This window comes from Triticum urartu, chromosome 3 (assembly GCF_003073215.2).
Source record: "Triticum urartu cultivar G1812 chromosome 3, Tu2.1, whole genome shotgun sequence".
Classification (NCBI taxonomy): Eukaryota; Viridiplantae; Streptophyta; class Magnoliopsida; order Poales; family Poaceae; genus Triticum; species Triticum urartu.
Genome location: NC_053024.1, coordinates 367,719,952 through 367,738,305, shown reverse-complemented (window position 1 = coordinate 367,738,305; position 18,354 = coordinate 367,719,952). Strand labels below are relative to the sequence as shown.

The following is an 18,354-nucleotide window of genomic DNA, read 5'->3' as shown; positions in this document are numbered from 1 at the left end:
ATCCATTTGCCAAATTTCATAATCATAAAATATAGCAATTGCTAACATGATTCGGACAGACTTAAGCATCACTATGGGTGAGAAGGTCTCATCATAGTCAACTCCTTGAACTTGTCGAAAACCTTTCGCAACAAGTCAAGCTTTGTAGACAGTAACATTGTCGTCAGCGTCAGTCTTCTTCTTGAAGATCCTTTTATTCTCTATTGCTTGCTGATCATCGGGCAAATCAACCAAAGTCCACACTTTGTTCTCATACATGGATCTCATCTTAGATGTCATGGCCTCAAGCCATTAAGCGTAATCTAGGCTTATCATCGCTTCCTCATAGTTCGTAGGTTCGTTATGGTCAAGTAACATGACCTCTAGAACAAGATTACCATACAACTCTGGCACGGATCATACTCTGGTTGACCTACGAGGTTCGCTAGTATTTTAATCAGAAATTTCATGATCAGTATCATTAGCTTCCTCACTAATTGGTGTAGGAATCACTGAAACTAATTTCTGTGATGAACTACTTTCCAATTTGGGAGAAGGTACAATTACCTCATCAACTTCTACTTTCCTCCCACTCACTTCTTTCGAGAGAAACTCCTTCTCTTGAAAGGATCCATTCTTAGCAACGAATATTTTGTCAGTGTGTTTTTCCAGTCTACTTGTGGCTACTTCTTCCTCTAAATAGAAATTTGTCAGTGTGTCTCTCTGTATGACTAATAGAATGCAGCCAATAACTGCACGTGTCGGTAATTAATCATGAAGTTTCCTAAAAAAGGTACTTAGTCCATTAAATCTCCATCGTGTGTGTCAAATTCCTGAACATGAAGCCTGTCACTCTGTACCTACAAAATAGCTAGAACATCAGTAAGTGAAATTTAAGGAAGATGGTGACGAGCTTCCTAGACTTGAGCTGCTGGAGATCCCACAGCTAGAGCTCAATGACTCCAGCAAGTCACTGTTCCGGAATGTGATTGCGTTCGAGCGGACGTACACATACATGAATACTATCTTTTATGACTCTGAATCTTCACAGGAGATGGTTAATGGCATACAAACAATTTGCCTTAATTCTTGAAGTGAATGTTAATCTGATTCTCATACCAAGGAACCATCTTCAGGTACATTTTCTTCACAATCTGCTTGATATGCCTATATTGATAATGTGTGACAATCAGCTACATTCACCTCAACATAACCGAGGACGAAATATTTTTATGACGAGGAAGAAAATAATGATTGATAGAAACCCATCCAACCATGAATAGCTCAGATTAGCTATTTATAATTTATATGTACTACAGTCAAAAATCATAATTTGATCAAAACATAACTTCATCCAAGATTATGTCGCAATGGATTGCTATAAGTCCACCAACGAATTTTAGATTTACGACCAAACTTTCTGCCAGAAGTCAGCCACAATACTGTGCACCAATGTATGCCAAGAATGTGTGTGTGCATGTGTGTGTGTAGACACACACACACAACACTGATAGATTAACCTTAAGAAGTAATTTACTGCTAGGTGCATGTAGGCCTGGATAGCCTGCTGCAGCCAGAATAGTAAAAGAAACTTGGATTATTCATGTAATGAATATTCTAGAAATTGGCTGCAAGAGACACAATCACCAAACAAGAGTTTAACAAGAATTATTTCTGTGCAAGTATAAAGATATATTTAATGGCTCTTACATAGTTAACTTGGTATTCTAGAAATTGGCTGCAAGAGACACAATCACCAAACAACAGTTTAACAAGAATTACTTCTGTGCAAGTCTAAAGATATATTTAATGGCTCTTACATAGTTATATTGGCTGCACAGATAATTACATAGTAGACTATATATGCTGAAGAAACCATAAGCATCAAGATGGCATATAAATTCTTATGTTATGGCATCGCTGGTCATTAGTGCTCATTGGGCTCTATACTTATCAAGTCAATGCACAGGAGGAAAAATCAAAAGCATAGCCATGCATTCACACCATATTTCTAGACCAGATGAAAACAAGAAAGTATGCTTGTTACCTACATAAAATCTGATTTTGGCGGCACAGATTTGCATAGAGTGGTGGCCAATGTTGCTACAACCGAGGATTAGGGAACTCACCCACCTCTGACTCTCGCATGGCAGCATGGGAAATTTCCCTTTTCTTTCAACTAATCTCATCTGAAAACTTCCATGGTTCGACGAACCTCCCCGTCTCCCTCCTTGGGGCCTTCTCCTCCCAGATCTAGAGGAAACGCCAAGAGGAACAGACAGCCACTAGAGGAAACGCAGTATCGCACATATAGACATGTCCATGTTGAGCTTGATCTAGAGCTTGACAACGGTAGGGAATTGGAGTCCGGCAGGCAGCCTTGGTATGGCGATCTCCTTGACCAGGACGACACCGTCCGGCCGCACGGCCACACCTCCGTCCAGCCTTGGTAATTGTCCAACATAGCACACTGCTGCTCATCGAAGAGATGAGCCTGGAACCACCATGAACCTCCTCATGTACTCGTTTGCATCTTCACCAGTCTAGGGGCTACCTCCACCAATGCTCAAGATTTAGTTTATTAAGTAACAAAATCAAAAGATTGATCCTACAGAGATGAAGGCTTCAGAAGAACAACATGGTAGCGAGCATATTATAACTGAATATAAACTTACAGCATGCACATGTCGCATTGATATGCATAATTAGAATTTTACAGGGCCAGAAAAATGACACTATAGTTCACTGACGCGGTTAGAGGTTTGTGCGTCCAACCATCCAAGTATAAATGTAGATCCTACCTCTAATATCAGTTTCACTCAGTCAGGAAAGTGTGTTGAATGTTATTGTTACCTCTCTAAATGAACAAGAAGTCCTTCTGTTCCTTGAAAGAGATCATCAATGGATGAGATAGCTAAGCATATAAGGCCTCATGATTGCTCTTGCCTAAATGAGGCATAATATTAGAAAAAATATAACACCTCATTTGGCATTAGAGATTTATAAAGTACTTGATCAAGTAAGATCATAGAAAGCAATAGTTGAGCATGTACCTTGTCACAGATCTTCATACTCATCGGTGGAATGTGTGATATGAAGATTTTATGGTAGTTCCTGGTTGTTGTTATATAATCTACACTCCGATCAAGTATTGGGATGAACAATTTTGAGCATAATAAAAGCACGTCATACAACTATATGCGATTAGAATGCAGTTCCAAATTCATACAACTGAAAAGAAGATAGATACTACTTTATATATCGTTTTTGTGAAGCCAATATTGCCATGGTCATGAAACATTGGATTCTAGATAAGTGTAAATTTAGAGAGTAAGGAGATGGCGCCGTCTGCCTTCCGGAGCTCCCCGCCTTCGATCTCGTGCACGCCTCCGAGGACCGCGTTGGTATCGACCTCCCACCTCAATCTGGATGTCCTCCTCCATCTCGAGCACCTCTTCCCTGTGGATCCGGTTGTGGCCAATGTACAGACTAATTCCCACACAAAACATTCATTAAGTTAGCATTGTCTCTTTTTCATCTATAGTTCAACTTTCAACCCGATAGAGTTTTGGAGCCCCCAAACCGGGCAGGCATACAAAATAGGAAAGTGAAGGAAGTAGACCTTGTCGTGGGGGTGGGCGGCGAGCTGTGTAAGGTGCCCCATGGCGCCAACAGCAATCACGGCCCACGCTCCATCGTCGACGTCGTAAGCAAAGCTCCCCATCGCGGTCGCCGCATGGACAAGCGGTCGATGACGCGCCGGGCTCGGCCAGCGCTGCGGCGACCACCGGCACGGTGCCTAGGCCCGCGTGCTCCCCCTCCTTGCGTCCCCCTCCTCCTGGTACGCCCAGGCCCGCGTCCTCCTCCTGGTCCACCGACGCCGCCGGGCCCCCCGGCCACCAATCTAGCCGCTCATTCCTCTAGCCGCGTCCCCATGTAGAATGGCGTTGAGGAGGACTCCGAAGGCGTGGATGCCGACTGACTCACTGGCGCGGCACCAGATCGACTGCCGCGTGGGGTGGGGCACCTCCTGGCATCTGGGATCAGGAGGCGAGTGGGAGAGAGGAGAGCCTGTTCTCGTGTGGGTTTCTCATTTTTTAAACTTAAAAAGGACCGTGGTTTGAATACCATAAACTATAGGGATTTATTTGGAAAATGGCTGAACAAACCGTTTTCTCACTTAAGAAAGGACTATGGGTTGAATACTGAAAAACTCAGGGACTTTTCTGCAAAACTACCGGGACGTACAACCAGAAGCAATCGGTGATTTATTAGTAGATAAGATGGATGTGAAGAGTGCTTTCCTTAACAGTCCTCTACAAGAAGAAGTATATGTATCAAAACCACCTGGGTTTGTTGATCCCAATCACAAAGATTATGTGTATAAAGTTCATGAGGCTTTGTATGGCCTCAAACAAGCACCTCGTGCTTGGTATGATCTGTTGGAAATATGCCCTAGAGGCAATAATAAAATGATTATTATATTTCCTTGTTCATGATAATTGTCTATTGTTCATGCTTTAATTGTATTATCCGGAAATTGTAATACATGTGTGAATACATAGACCACAATGTGTCCCTAGTGAGCCTCTAGTTGACTAGCTCATTGATCAAGATTTCCTGGCTATGGACATGGGGATGTCATTGATAACGGGATCACATCATTAGGAGAATGATGTGATGGACAAGACCCAATCCTAAACATAGCACAAGATCGTATAGTTCGTTTGCTAGAGTTTTTACAATGTCAAGTATCTTTTCCTTAGACCATGAGATCATGTAACTCCCGGATACCGTAGGAGTGCTCTGGGTATACCAAACGTCACAACGTAACTAGGTGACTATAAAGGTATACTACGGATATCTCCGAAAGTGTCTGTTGGGTTGACACGGATCAAGACTGGGATTTGTCACTCCGTATGACGGAGAGGTATCTCTAGGCCCACTCGGTAATGCATCATCATAATGAGCTCAAAGTGACCAAGTGTCTGGTCACGGGATCATGCATTACGGTACGAGTAAAGTGACTTGCCTGTAACGAGATTGAACGAGGTATTGGGATACCGACGATCGAATCTCGGGCAAGTAACGTACCGATTGACAAAGGGAATTGTATACGGGGTTGCTTGAATCCTCGACATCGTGGTTCATCCGATGAGATCATCAAGGATCATGTGGGAGCCAACATGGGTATCCAGATCCCGCTGTTGGTTATTGACCGGAGAGCCATCTCGGTCATGTCTACATGTCTCCCGAACCCGTAGGGTCTACACACTTAAGGTTTGGTGACGCTAGGGTTGTAGAGATATGAATATGCAATAACCCGAAAGTTGTTCGGAGTCCTGGATGAGATCCTGGATGTCATGAGGAGTACCGGAATGGTCCGGAGGTGAAAAATTATATATAGGAAGTGCAGTTTCGGCCATCGGGAGAGTTTTGGGGTCACCGGTATTGTACCGGGACCACCGGAAGGGTCCCGGGGGTCCACCGGGTGGGGCCACCCATCCCGGAGGGCCCCATGGGCCAAAGTGGGAGGGGAACCAGCCCATAGTGGGCTGGTGCGCCCCCCTAGGCCCACCCCATGCGCCTAGGGTTGGGAACCCTAGGGTGGGGGGCGCCCCACCTGGCTTGGGGGGCACTCCACCCCTTGGCCGCCGCCCCCCCTAGGAGTTACCATCTCCTAGGGCCGGTGCACCCCCCTAGGGGGCCTATATAATGGGGGGGAGGGAGGGGGCAGCCGCACCCTTGTGTCTTGGCGCCTCCGTCTCCCCTGCTACACCTCTCCCTCTCGCAGTATAACGGCGAAGCCCTGCTGTAGTGACGCCCTGCATCCACCACCACGCCATCGTGCTACTGGATCTTCATCAACCTCTCCTCCCCCCTTGCTGGATCAAGAAGGAGGAGACGTCACGCTGACCGTACGTGTGTTGAACACGGAGGTGCCGTCCGTTCGGCGCTAGGATCTCCGGTGATTTGGGTCACGTCGAGTATGACTTCCTCATCCCCGTCCTTGAACGCTTCCGCGCGTGATCTACAAAGGTATGTAGATGCAATCCGATCACTCGTTGCTAGATGAACTCATAGATGGATCTTGGTGAAACCGTAGGAATTTTTTTTGTTTTCTGCAACGTTCCCCAAAGTGGTATCATGAGCTAGGTCTATGCGTAGTTCTCCTTGCACGAGTAGAACACAATTTGTTGTGGGCGTAGATGTTGTCAACTTTCTTGCCGCTACTAGTCTTATCTTGCTTCATCGGTATTGTGGGATGAAGCGGCCCGGACCGACCTTACACGTACGCTTACGTGAGACTGGTTCCACCGACTGACATGCACTAGTTGCATAAGGTGGCTAGCGGGTGTCTGTCTCTCCCACTTTAGTTGGAACGGATTCGATGAAAAGGGTCCTTATGAAGGGTAAATTGAAGTTGACAAATCACGTTGTGTCTATTACGTAGGTAAGAAAACGTTCTTGCTAGAACCCTTTTGCAGCCACGTAAAACTTGCAACAACAATTAGAGGACGTCTAACTTGTTTTTGCAGCAAGTGATTTGTGATGTGATATGGCCAAAGTTGTGATGAATGATGAATGATATATATGTGATGTATGAGATCATGTTCTTGTAATAGGAATCACGACTTGCATGTCGATGAGTATGACAACTGGCAGGAGCCATAGGAGTTGTCTTTATTTTTTGTATGACCTGCGTGTCATTGAGAAACGCCATGTAAATTACTTTACTTTATTGCTAAACGCGTTAGCCATAGTAGTAGAAGTAATAGTTGGCGAGCAACTTCATGGAGACACGATGATGGAGATCATGATGATGGAGATCATGATGATGGAGATCATGGTGTCATGCCGGTGACAAGATGATCATGGAGCCCCAAGATAGAGATCAAAGGAGCTATGTGATATTGGCCATATCATGTCACTATTATTATTTGATTGCATGTGATGTTTATCATGTTTTTGCATCTTGTTTACTTAGAACGAAGGTAGTAAATAAGATGATCCCTCATAATAATTTCAAGAAAGTGTTCCCCCTAACTGTGCACCGTTGCGGCAGTTTGTTGTTTCGAAGCACCACGTGATGATCGGGTGTGATAGATTCCAACGTTCACATACAACGGGTGTAAGACAGATTTACACATGCAAACACTTAGGTTGACTTGACGAGCCTAGCATGTACAGACATGGCCTCGGAACACAGAAGACCGAAAGGTCGAGCATGAGTCGTATAGAAGATACGATCAACATGAAGATGTTCACCGATGTTGACTAGTCCGTCTCACGTGATGATCGGACACGGCCTAGTTAACTCGGATCATGTTATACTTAGATGACTGGATGGATGTCTATCTAAGTGGGAGTTCATTATATAGTTTGATTAGATGAACTTAATTATCATGAACTTAGTCTAAAATCTTTACAATATGTCTTGTAGATCAAATGACCAACGTTGTCCTCAAGTTCAACGCGTTCCTAGAGAAAACCAAGCTGGAAGACGATGGCAGCAACTATACGGACTGGGTCCGGAACCTGAGGATCATCCTCATAGCTGCCAAGAAAGATTATGTCCTACTAGCACCGCTAGGTGACGCACCCGTCCCACAGAACCAAGACGTTATGAACGCTTGGCAGACACGTGCTGATGATTACTCCCTCGTTCAGTGCGGCATGCTTTACAGCTTAGAACCGGGGCTCCAAAAGCATTTTGAGCGACACGGAGCATATGAGATGTTCGAAGAGCTGAAAATGGTTTTCCAAGCTCATGCCCGGGTCGAGAGATATGAAGTATCCGACAAGTTCTTCAGCTGTAAGATGGAGGAAAATAGTTCTGTGAGTGAGCACATACTCACTATGTCTGGGTTACATAACCGCTTGACTCAGCTGGGAGTTAATCTCCCGGATGACGCGGTCATTGACAGAATCCTCCAGTCGCTTCCACCAAGCTACAAGAGCTTTGTGATGAACTTCAATATGCAGGGGATGGAAAAGACCATTCCTGAAGTATTTGCAATGCTGAAATCAGCAGAGGTAGAAGTCAAAAAGGACCATCAAGTGTTGATGGTGAATAAAACCACTAAGTTCAAGAAAGGCAAGGGTAAGAAGAACTTCAAGAAGGACGGCAAGGGAGATGCCGCGCCCGGTAAGCAAGCTGCCGGGAAGAAGCCAAAGAATGGACCCAAGCCCGAGACTGAGTGTTTTTATTGCAAGGGAAGTGGTCACTAGAAGCGGAACTGCCCCAAATACTTAGCGGACAAGAAGGCCGGCAAAACGAAAGGTATATGTGATATACATGTAATTGATGTGTACCTCACCAGTACTCGTACTAGCTCCTGGGTATTTGATACCGGTGCAGTTGCTCACATTTGTAACTCAAAGCAGGAGCTGCGGAATAAACGGAGACTGGCGAAGGACGAGGTGACGATGCGCGTCGGGAATGGTTCCAAGGTCGATGTGATCACCGTCAGCACGCTACCTCTACATTTACCTATGGGATTAGTTTTGAACCTCAATAATTGTTATTTGGTGCCAAGTTTGAGCATGAACATTGTATCAGGATCTCGTTTATATGAGAGATATGTTTTATGGTCATGCTCCTATGGTGAATGGTTTATTCATAATGAATCTCGAGCGTAATGCTACACATATTCATAGTGTGAATACCAAAAGATGTAAGGTTGATAATGATAGTCCCACATACTTGTGGCACTGCCGTCTTGGTCACATAGGTGTCAAACGCATGAAGAAGCTCCATGCTGATGGACTTTTAGAGTCTCTTGATTATGAATCATTTGACACGTGCGAACCATGCCTCATGGGTAAGATGACCAAGACTCCGTTCTCAGGAACAATGGAGCGAGCAACCAACCTATTGGAAATCATACATACTGATGTGTGCGGTCCAATGGGTGTTGAGGCTCGTGGTGGCTATCGTTATGTTCTCACCCTCACTGATGACTTGAGTAGATATGGGTATATCTACTTAATGAAACACAAGTCTAAAACCTTTGAAAAGTTCAAGGAATTTTAGAGTGAGGATGAGAATCAACGTGACAGAAAAATCAAGTTTTTGCGATCAGATCGTGGAGGAGAATACTTGAGTCACGAATTTGGTACACACTTAAGAAAATGTGGAATAGTTTCACAACTCACGCCGCGTGGAACACCTCAGTGTAATGGTGTGTCCGAACGTCGTAATCACACTCTATTGGATATGGTGCGATCTATGATGTCTCTTACCGATTTACCGCTGTCATTTTGGGGCTATGCTTTAGAGACTACCGCATTCACTTTAAATAGGGCTCCATCGAAATCCGTTGAGACGACACCGTATGAATTATGGTTTGGGAAGAAGCCTAAGATGTCGTTTCTAAAAGTTTGGGGATGCGATGCTTATGTCAAGAAACTTCAACCTGAAAAGCTCAAACCCAAGTCGGAAAAATGCGTCTTCATAGGATACCCTAAAGAAACTATTGGGTATACCTTCTACCTCAGATCCGAAGGCAAGATCTTTGTTGCCAAGAATGGATCCTTTCTAGAGAAGGAGTTCCTCTCGAAAGAAGTAAGTGGGAGGAAAGTAGAACTTGATGAAGTATTACCTCTTGAACCGGAAAGTGGCGCAACTCAGGAAAATGTTCCTGTGGTGCCTGCACCAATCAGAGAGGAAGTTAATGATGTTGATCAAGATACTTCTGATCAAGCTCCTACTGAACTTCGAAGGTCCACAAGGACACGTTCCGCACCAGAGTGGTACGGCAACCCTGTCTTGGAAATCATGTTGTTAGACAACGGTGAACCTTCAAACTATGAAGAAGCGATGGTGGGCCCGGATTCCGACAAATGGCTGGAAGCCATGAAATCCGAGATAGGATCCATGTATAAAAATGAAGTATGGACTTTGACTGACTTGCCCGATGATCGGTGAGCCATAGAAAATAAATGGATCTTTAAGAAGAAGACAGACGCGGATGGTAATGTGACCATCTATAAAGCTAGGCTTGTCGCTAAGGGTTATCGACAAGTTCAAGGGGTTGACTACGATGAGACATTCTCTCCCGTAGCAAAGCTGAAGTCCGTCCGAATCATGTTAGCTATTGCCGCATACTATGATTATGAGATATGGCAAATGGACGTCAAAACAGCATTCCTTAACGGTCATCTTAAGGAAGAACTGTATATGATGCAGTCGGAAGGTTTTGTCGATCCTAAGAATGCTGACAAGGTGTGCAAGCTCCAACGCTCGATTTATGGGCTGGTGCAAGCATCTCGGAGTTGGAACATTCGCTTTGATGAGATGATCAAAGCGTTTGGGTTTATGCAGACTTATGGAGAAGCCTGCGTTTACAAGAAAGTGAGTGGGAGCTCTGTAGCATTTCTCATATTATATGTAGATGACATACTTTTGATGGGAAATGATATAAAGCTTTTGGACAACATTAAGGCCTACTTGAATAAGAGTTTTTCAATGAAGGACCTTGGAGAAGCTGCTTATATATTAGGCATCAAGATCTATAGAGATAGATCAAGACGCCTCATAGGTCTTTCACAAAGCACATACCTTGATAAGATATTGAAGAAGTTCAATATGGATCAGTCTAAGAAGGGGTTCTTGCCTGTGTTGCAAGGTGTGAAATTGAGCTCAGCTCAATGTCCGACCACGGCAGAAGAAATAGAAGAGATGAGTGTCATCCCCTATGCCTCAGCCATAGGTTCTATTATGTATGCCATGCTGTGTACCAGACCTGATGTAAACCTTACCGTAAGTTTGGTAGGTAGGTACCAAAGTAATCCCGGCAAGGAACACTGGACAGCGGTCAAGAATATCCTGAAGTACCTAAAAAGGACTAAGGAAATGTTTCTCGTTTATGGAGGTGACGAAGAGCTCGTCGTAAAGGGTTACGTCGACGCTAGCTTCGACACAGATCTGGATGACTCTAAGTCACAAACCGGATACGTGTATATTTTGAATGGTGGGGCAGTAAGCTGGTGCAGTTGCAAGCAAAGCGTTGTGGCGGGATCTACATGTGAAGCGGAGTACATGGCAGCTTCGGAGGCAGCACACGAAGTAGTCTGGGTGAAGGAGTTCATTACCGACCTAGGAGTCATACCCAATGCGTCGGGCCCGATGACTCTCTTCTGTGACAAGACTGGAGCTATTGCCCTTGCCAAGGAGCCCAGGTTTCACAGGAAGACCAGGCATATCAAGCGTCGCTTCAACTCCATTCGTGAAAGTGTTCAAAATGGAGACATAGAGATTTGTAAAGTACATACGGACCTGAATGTAGCAGATCCGTTGACTAAACCTCTCCCTAGAGCAAAACATGATCAACACCAGAATTCCATGGGTGTTCGATTCATCACAATGTAACTAGATGATTGACTCTAGTGCAAGTGGGAGACTGCTGGAAATATGCCCTAGAGGCAATAATAAAATGATTATTATATTTCCTTGTTCATGATAATTGTCTATTGTTCATGCTTTAATTGTATTATCCGGAAATCGTAATACATGTGTGAATACATAGACCACAATGTGTCCCTAGTGAGCCTCTAGTTGACTAGCTCGTTGATCAACAGATAGTCATGGTTTCCTGGCTATGGACATGGGGATGTCATTGATAACGGGATCACATCATTAGGAGAATGATGTGATGGACAAGACCCAATCCTAAACATAGCACAAGATCATATAGTTCGTTTGCTAGAGTTTTTACAATGTCAAGTATCTTTTCCTTAGACCATGAGATCGTGTAACTCCCGGATACCGTAGGAGTGCTCTGGGTATACCAAACATCACAACGTAACTGGGTGACTATAAAGGTATACTATGGGTATCTCCGAAAGTGTCTGTTGGGTTGACACGGATCAAGACTGGGATATGTCACTCCGTATGACGGAGAGGTATCTCTAGGCCCACTCGGTAATGCATCATCATAATGAGCTCAAAGTGACCAAGTGTCTGGTCACGGGATCATGCATTACGGTACGAGTAAAGTGACTTGCCTGTAACGAGATTGAACGAGGTATTGGGATACCGACGATCGAATCTTGGGCAAGTAACGTACCGATTGACAAAGGGAATTGTATACGGGGTTGCTTGAATCCTCGACATCGTGGTTCATCCGATGAGATCAGCGAGGAGCATGTGGGAGCCAACATGGGTATCCAGATCCCGCCGTTGGTTATTGACCGGAGAGCCGTCTCGGTCATGTCTACATGTCTCCCGAACCCGTAGGGTCTACACACTTAAGGTTCGGTGACGCTAGGGTTGTAGAGATATGAATATGCAGTAACCCGAAATTTGTTCGGAGTCCCGGATAAGATCCTGGACGTCACGAGGAGTTCCGGAATGGTCCGGAGGTGAAAAATTATATATAGGAAGTGCAGTTTCGGCCATCGGGAGAGTTTCGGGGTCACCGGTATTGTACCGGGACCACCGGAAGGGTCCCGGGGGTCCACCGGGTGGGGCCACCCATCCCGGAGGGCCCCATGGGCTAAAGTGGGGAGGGGAACCAGCCCATAGTGGGATGGTGCGCCCCCCTAGGCCCACCCCATGCGCCTAGGGTTGGGAACCCTAGGGTGGGGGGGCGCCCCACCTGGCTTGGGGGGCACTCCACCCCTTGGCCGCCGCCCCCCCTAGGAGTTCCCATCTCCTAGGGCTGGTGCACCCCCTAGGGGGCCTATATAAAGGGGGGAGGGAGGGGGCAGCCGCACCCTTGTGTCTTGGCGCCTCCGTCTCCCCTGCTACACCTCTCCCTCTCGCAGTATAACGGCGAAGCCCTGCTGTAGTGACGCCCTGCATCCACCACCACGCCGTCGTGCTACTGGATCTTCATCAACCTCTCCTCCCCCCTTGCTGGATCAAGAAGGAGGAGACGTCACGCTAACCGTACGTGTGTTGAACACGGAGGTGCCATCCGTTCGGCGCTAGGATCTCCGGTGATTTGGATCACGTCGAGTACGACTTCCTCATCCCCGTCCTCGAACGCTTCTGCGCGTGATCTACAAAGGTATGTAGATGCAATCCGATCACTCGTTGCTAGATGAACTCATAGATGGATCTTGGTGAAACCGTAGGAAATTTTTTTGTTTTCTGCAATGTTCCCCAACATGATCATCTTAAGAAGTTTTTACTCGATGATGGTTTTGTGAGATGGGTGGTCGATCCCACTCTTTTTACTAAGAGGGACAAAGTTTGCGGCTTCCATGACCAAGAACTTTGAGATGTCACTCAATGCAGATTTGAAGTTCTTTCTTGGTTTCCAAATTCAACAATTTCAAGAAGGAATTTTCTTGTCTCAAGCAAAGTATCTCAAGGATATTCTACAGAAGTTTGGAATGTCTGACGCTAGTCCACGTAAGACACCCATGCCTATAGAAATTGTACTGACTGAAGACACAAACGGTATTCCTTTCGACCCATCTACTTACCACTCTATGATTGGTTCATTGCTTTACCTTTGATCATCTAGACCAGACATCATGTTTAGTGTATGCATGTGTGCTAGATTTCAAGCTTCCCCTAGGGAAAGTCATCATAAGGCAGTTAAGCATATTCTTAGATACCTTGTTCACACCCCAAAGTTGGGTCTATGGTACCCCAAGGATGCCAAGTTTGATCTCATTGGGTACACCGGATTGGGCTGCAGACAAAGTGGATTGTAAGTCCACCTCCTGTGCATGTCAATTTCTTGGACAAAATTGTGTTACCCTCTCCACTACCGATGCCGAATACATTGCAACCGCCAGTTGTGCAACTCAAGTACTATGGATGAGGCAAACTTTGAAGGATTACGGTATCACCTATAGAAATGTGCCTCTTCTATGTGATAATGAAAGTGTCATCAATATTGATGAGAATCCCAAAGATCATAACTGCACCAAGCACATTGATATTAGGTATCATTTCTTGAGAGATCACACGGAAAAAGGTGACATTGATATTGCTCATGTTGGCACAGATATGCAACTTGCAGACATTTTCACCAAGCCATTGGATGAAGCAAGGTTTTGTCAACTTAGGCATGAACTTGGTATCTTGGAGCTTGACAAAACATTATGTGAAATCTAGTACCCATCCATATTTGTACTGAATGTCTTGTCTTGATGCAGGCATATATTTAGGGGGAGATATTCAATTCATGAGTACTCTCACCCTACATAATGCATGAATAGAACAAACACTCTCAAAGGTATCATGGTTTTTGAACTATGGTGCTTTAAATGATGGGGTCGTGACTATGTACCCAAAAGTCGCAATCTTTGCGGTACTATGTCCCATGTGCTCAAACATGGTGACCTCGGTCACCGCTCGTGGATTACGTATATGAACCTTTCTTTACTTCATATTGTTAGGTTATTATTGCACATCTTAGTGGCATAGATTACTCAAGTTTTCATCCCTACAAACTTTATATCTCCTTGGCGGAGTCTACATCAATATATCTTAGTTGGCCCTTACAAAATCTTCCCCTACTTGGGCTCCTTGTCCAGTTGCTGTACATCCGTCTCCTCAGCCGGACATTTGGGCCCTGGCAGGATTTTGCTGCTAAACTCTTCCATCGAGCACCACCAGTGGCCAGACATCTGGGCCTTAGCCGGACATCCGGGCCCTGGATTTTGCTCTCTGACTTCTATTCGCCGGATATCCGGGCTTGGACCCAGGATGTCCGGCCCGTCGCCCGCAGACACACAAAATGGGGGAGGGCTTGGGATTTGGCGGGCAGTTCCCCATTCTCTCCCTTGCTCTCCCCATCTATTCTAAACAGCCACCGCTGGGCTGTGCTCCGGCGCTGCCCCGGCCATCTGCTCCGTCCTCCTGCCCCGATCTCCTGCCCATGCCTTCATCTCCTCCCGATCTACGTTTCCATCCAATCCATTCTTTGGGTTGCGGTGAGAATCACTCGGGAGGGAATGGTTCGGGTGTTGACTTGTGGATCGACCACCGGAGTTCTTCATGGCGCATACCAAGCAATGCAACCCTCCTCCTTCTTCCCGGGGTATGGCCGCTATCTACTCTTGCCTCTTTTGTGTTTGGCCCAACCATCCTAGGTTTTTATTATCTCTCATGACTATCTTGGTGTATATCTCTCTCTAGAGGTTTGATGTCACTTACCTAGCCTAAAATCCTCTCTGTGTACCTAAACAAGGTAATCATGGGCATGTCAATATTTTGATCTACCACTTGGACTCGTCCTATGGTCATGTTCTAAAATGTTCATCCCATTGTTTAATTTGCTTTATCCTTGTTCATAATTTTGACTCCTTATCGGTACCCTTATCGTGTATCTGTTTCGGTCGATCGCCGACAAGGATCCACCGGCTCCGATGAACATGCTCGACCTAAGAAGAAGAAGACCACCACCGGTCCTAAGAAGAAGCATCGGGCACCATCCCCAAGTCTGTCAGCCTCTTATCCGGATGATGAGGACTATGTTGGGGAGGAAGAGGATGGCATTGCGCCAAGACACTCTGTTGGTCAGTCCAAGCCTGGCACTAGGAGGGCCCCTATGCCTCAAGTCTGTGGTGCTACAATGCCCGTGGTCCATGGTCGTCGCATCTCAATGGAGCTTCCTTTTAGCGGGGACCGCCTCACACATGACTTCATCACTGTGGGGGCTGGTCCATACCTTGAGTTTCGACGGGATACCAACCAATATGAGATGGTGGCTGATGTCGAGGATCCTTGTTTCCATACTTGCATGCAGCAAGATCTTTACTCGAGCTTCGGCCATGATCGTGGACTTGCTCCTCATAAATACCTGGATATTCAGTTCATGTGTGATCATCCTGCCATGTTCCCTGACAACAAGGTCAAGATCATCGATTATATGACTCTAGGTCAAGCAATGACCTTCAAGTGTGATTCGAATGAAGCTGCCCTCCTTTAGTTCTATGCCACCTGCTTCTTTGGGCCAGACAACACTCTCACATGTATGACTGATGACACTATGCTAAGCATCACCTATGACCATTTTGTTCAGATTTTGGGCTTGTCCGGTGTTGGTCATCACATCCACAGTATGGATCCTCACTATAGGCCCAAAGGGATTGATGCTTGCATGTCTCTTCTTAAGCCTATCTCTGAGCTCACTCCAGAGGAACATGCATATCCACCCAATGAGACATCCATTTTCTAGTCTCCCTACTACATTATCTATCAGTGTGTGCTTTGCACTCTCTATCCTAAGAGGGGAGATCGCTCAAGGGATCGCAACTACTACATTGATTTGATGGTCCGTATGCATGATGCACCTACTGAGCCTCTTGACACAGCCCACTATATTTGGCATGAGATCCGTCTCTCCAGTTTTATTTAGACGCGCCAATTCCCTCATGCTCCATTCATTCAGGCAATAATTGATCACACTGCTCCATTTGAGGTTGCTAAGACCGTTGTGCATTCCATTTGGAAGCCTCCTGTTCATATGCGCATGGTCACTCCTGCACCGGCTGCTGCACCTCGGCCACCTAGGAAGTCTCATGCTATATCTCATCCCACGGGTTCTTCCGTGCCTTCCTCCTCGATTGCTCCTCGTGGACGTCTTGCCTCGTTCTTGGGCAAGGCTCAGTCCGCTATCATGAAGGCAATCACTTTCAACTATCAGCAAAACCATGATGTTCAGAAGTGCCTCATCATCTCCAAGAACCAGCTCAACCAGTGCCTTCGCGACTGTGGGAGTCCCGTGAGTGATGACGATCCGATTCCCATAGCTCCGTCCTCTTCCACCTTCGGTTTCCCGTCTCGTGACTAGTTTGCCGAGTTCTTTGATGATAATGACGACATCTTCCAGGAGTGACAGAGTTCTTCTAGTTCTTCGCCCCTTTTTTACTTGTTGTTGTCAAAGGGGGAGCAGTATCTTAGTGTGGTCATGCTATATGTTGGCTATTTGTGTTAGCTATTATTCAAACTTTTAATGTATGACTCTCTGTGCATGCTACATAAGATACTTATCATTTGAGACTATGTTGTTATCTTTGTGGTTATGAAATATTGTTTGTTGTTTCACACGTGTTAATCATCTCATGCTCACAATGAGGGGGAGCTAAAGCAAATAGGAACATATATTGTATTACTTTTTGCTCTCATGATTTACAATGCTAAATTTATTCATTGCATCTATGATACTACATGTATGATTGTCATCAACAAACAAAAAGGGGGAGATTGAAAGTGGAATCATGCCCTTACATCATGTTTTTATGTTGATGACAATATACATGTAGGGGAATAACAATGTTCGTCAAGTGAATCTCATGTGTTAGTCCCCGGTTCATCAAAAGTGTGTGGATCCTGAGCAGACGAAGTGGATTGTACTCAAGGAAGACGTATCAAAATGAATACATATTTGTTTTCTTGAGTATAGGATCTCGCACTATTAAGAGGGGATCTATAGGGTTAGTAAAACACTTGCTCTTGCCAAAAATCTCCTTCCCAAAATTCATCAGATCTATCACTATACTCTCTGGCTCATTCTGCCTCTGGCCATGCCGGATGTCGGGGCCTCCTGCCAGATGTTCGGCCCGCACGCCGGATATCCAGACCTTGCTATCCAGAATACAATATATGGTTGCATTTCCTTCTAGATGTATGGCCCTCCATGCCGGATGTATGGGCTCCCCATACACCCCGGATTTCCGGTCCGCCATGCCGGATGTCCGGCCACCTTGCCAGATGTCCGGGCCTTCCAGTATCACCGGATGTCCGGGCTGCACCCCGGATGTCCGGGTCCTCTGTTTTGTTCTCTGCTTTCTTCCTCTGTCTGCACTTACTTCACTAGGACGGTTGTCCGGGACCTGTCCCGGATGTCCGGCCTACCCTGTCACTTACACTACAATGGCCATATTTTCTCAAACGCTATATATAGCCCTCTTCCCCCACGGGTGAGGGTTGACTATTCACTTTGAGCAAACCCTAGAACACATTTCACTCTCTCTCTCTCATCCACACCAAATATTAGATCCCTAAGGGACTTGAGAGTATTTGAGAGATGTTGTCCGACCAAGTGATAGATCCTCTCCTTCCCCATTGTTCTTGTTACTCTTGGAGGTTGGAGACTCCTAGGCAGTAGGAGTCTTTTGGAAAGGAATCGACCATTATGATTACCCCGGGAGAAGTTTGTGAGGTTTGGAGACCACCCCAAGGTCTACCACTAGTGGTTGAGAAACGTCTTCATGGTGTTGTCTCAAAGGGAGAATAGGGCGAGCCTTCGTGGTAACATCCACCTCTCTAACAGTGACGTAGCTTCCCTCTAAGGAAGTGAACATCGGCATACATCCTCGTCTCTCGGAGTTGCGGTTATTCCTAACCCTAACTCTCTACTTGTGGTTACTTGTCTCTTAGCACTTACTTATATTATATTGTGCTTG

The 18,354-nt window shown here is 45.7% G+C and overlaps 1 long non-coding RNA gene across 1 annotated transcript; it reads right to left on the bottom strand.

Annotated features, from left to right (window-relative positions):
- Positions 1-2,522: 2,522 nt before the first annotated feature.
- Positions 2,523-3,573, bottom strand: LOC125548376. Its single transcript, XR_007301048.1, has 3 exons — positions 3,033-3,573; positions 2,833-2,925; positions 2,523-2,587 (listed from the first exon to the last, which is right to left on the bottom strand). It is a non-coding gene; the product is annotated as an uncharacterized LOC125548376 (long non-coding RNA).
- Between the last annotated feature and the right edge of the window lie 14,781 nt (positions 3,574-18,354).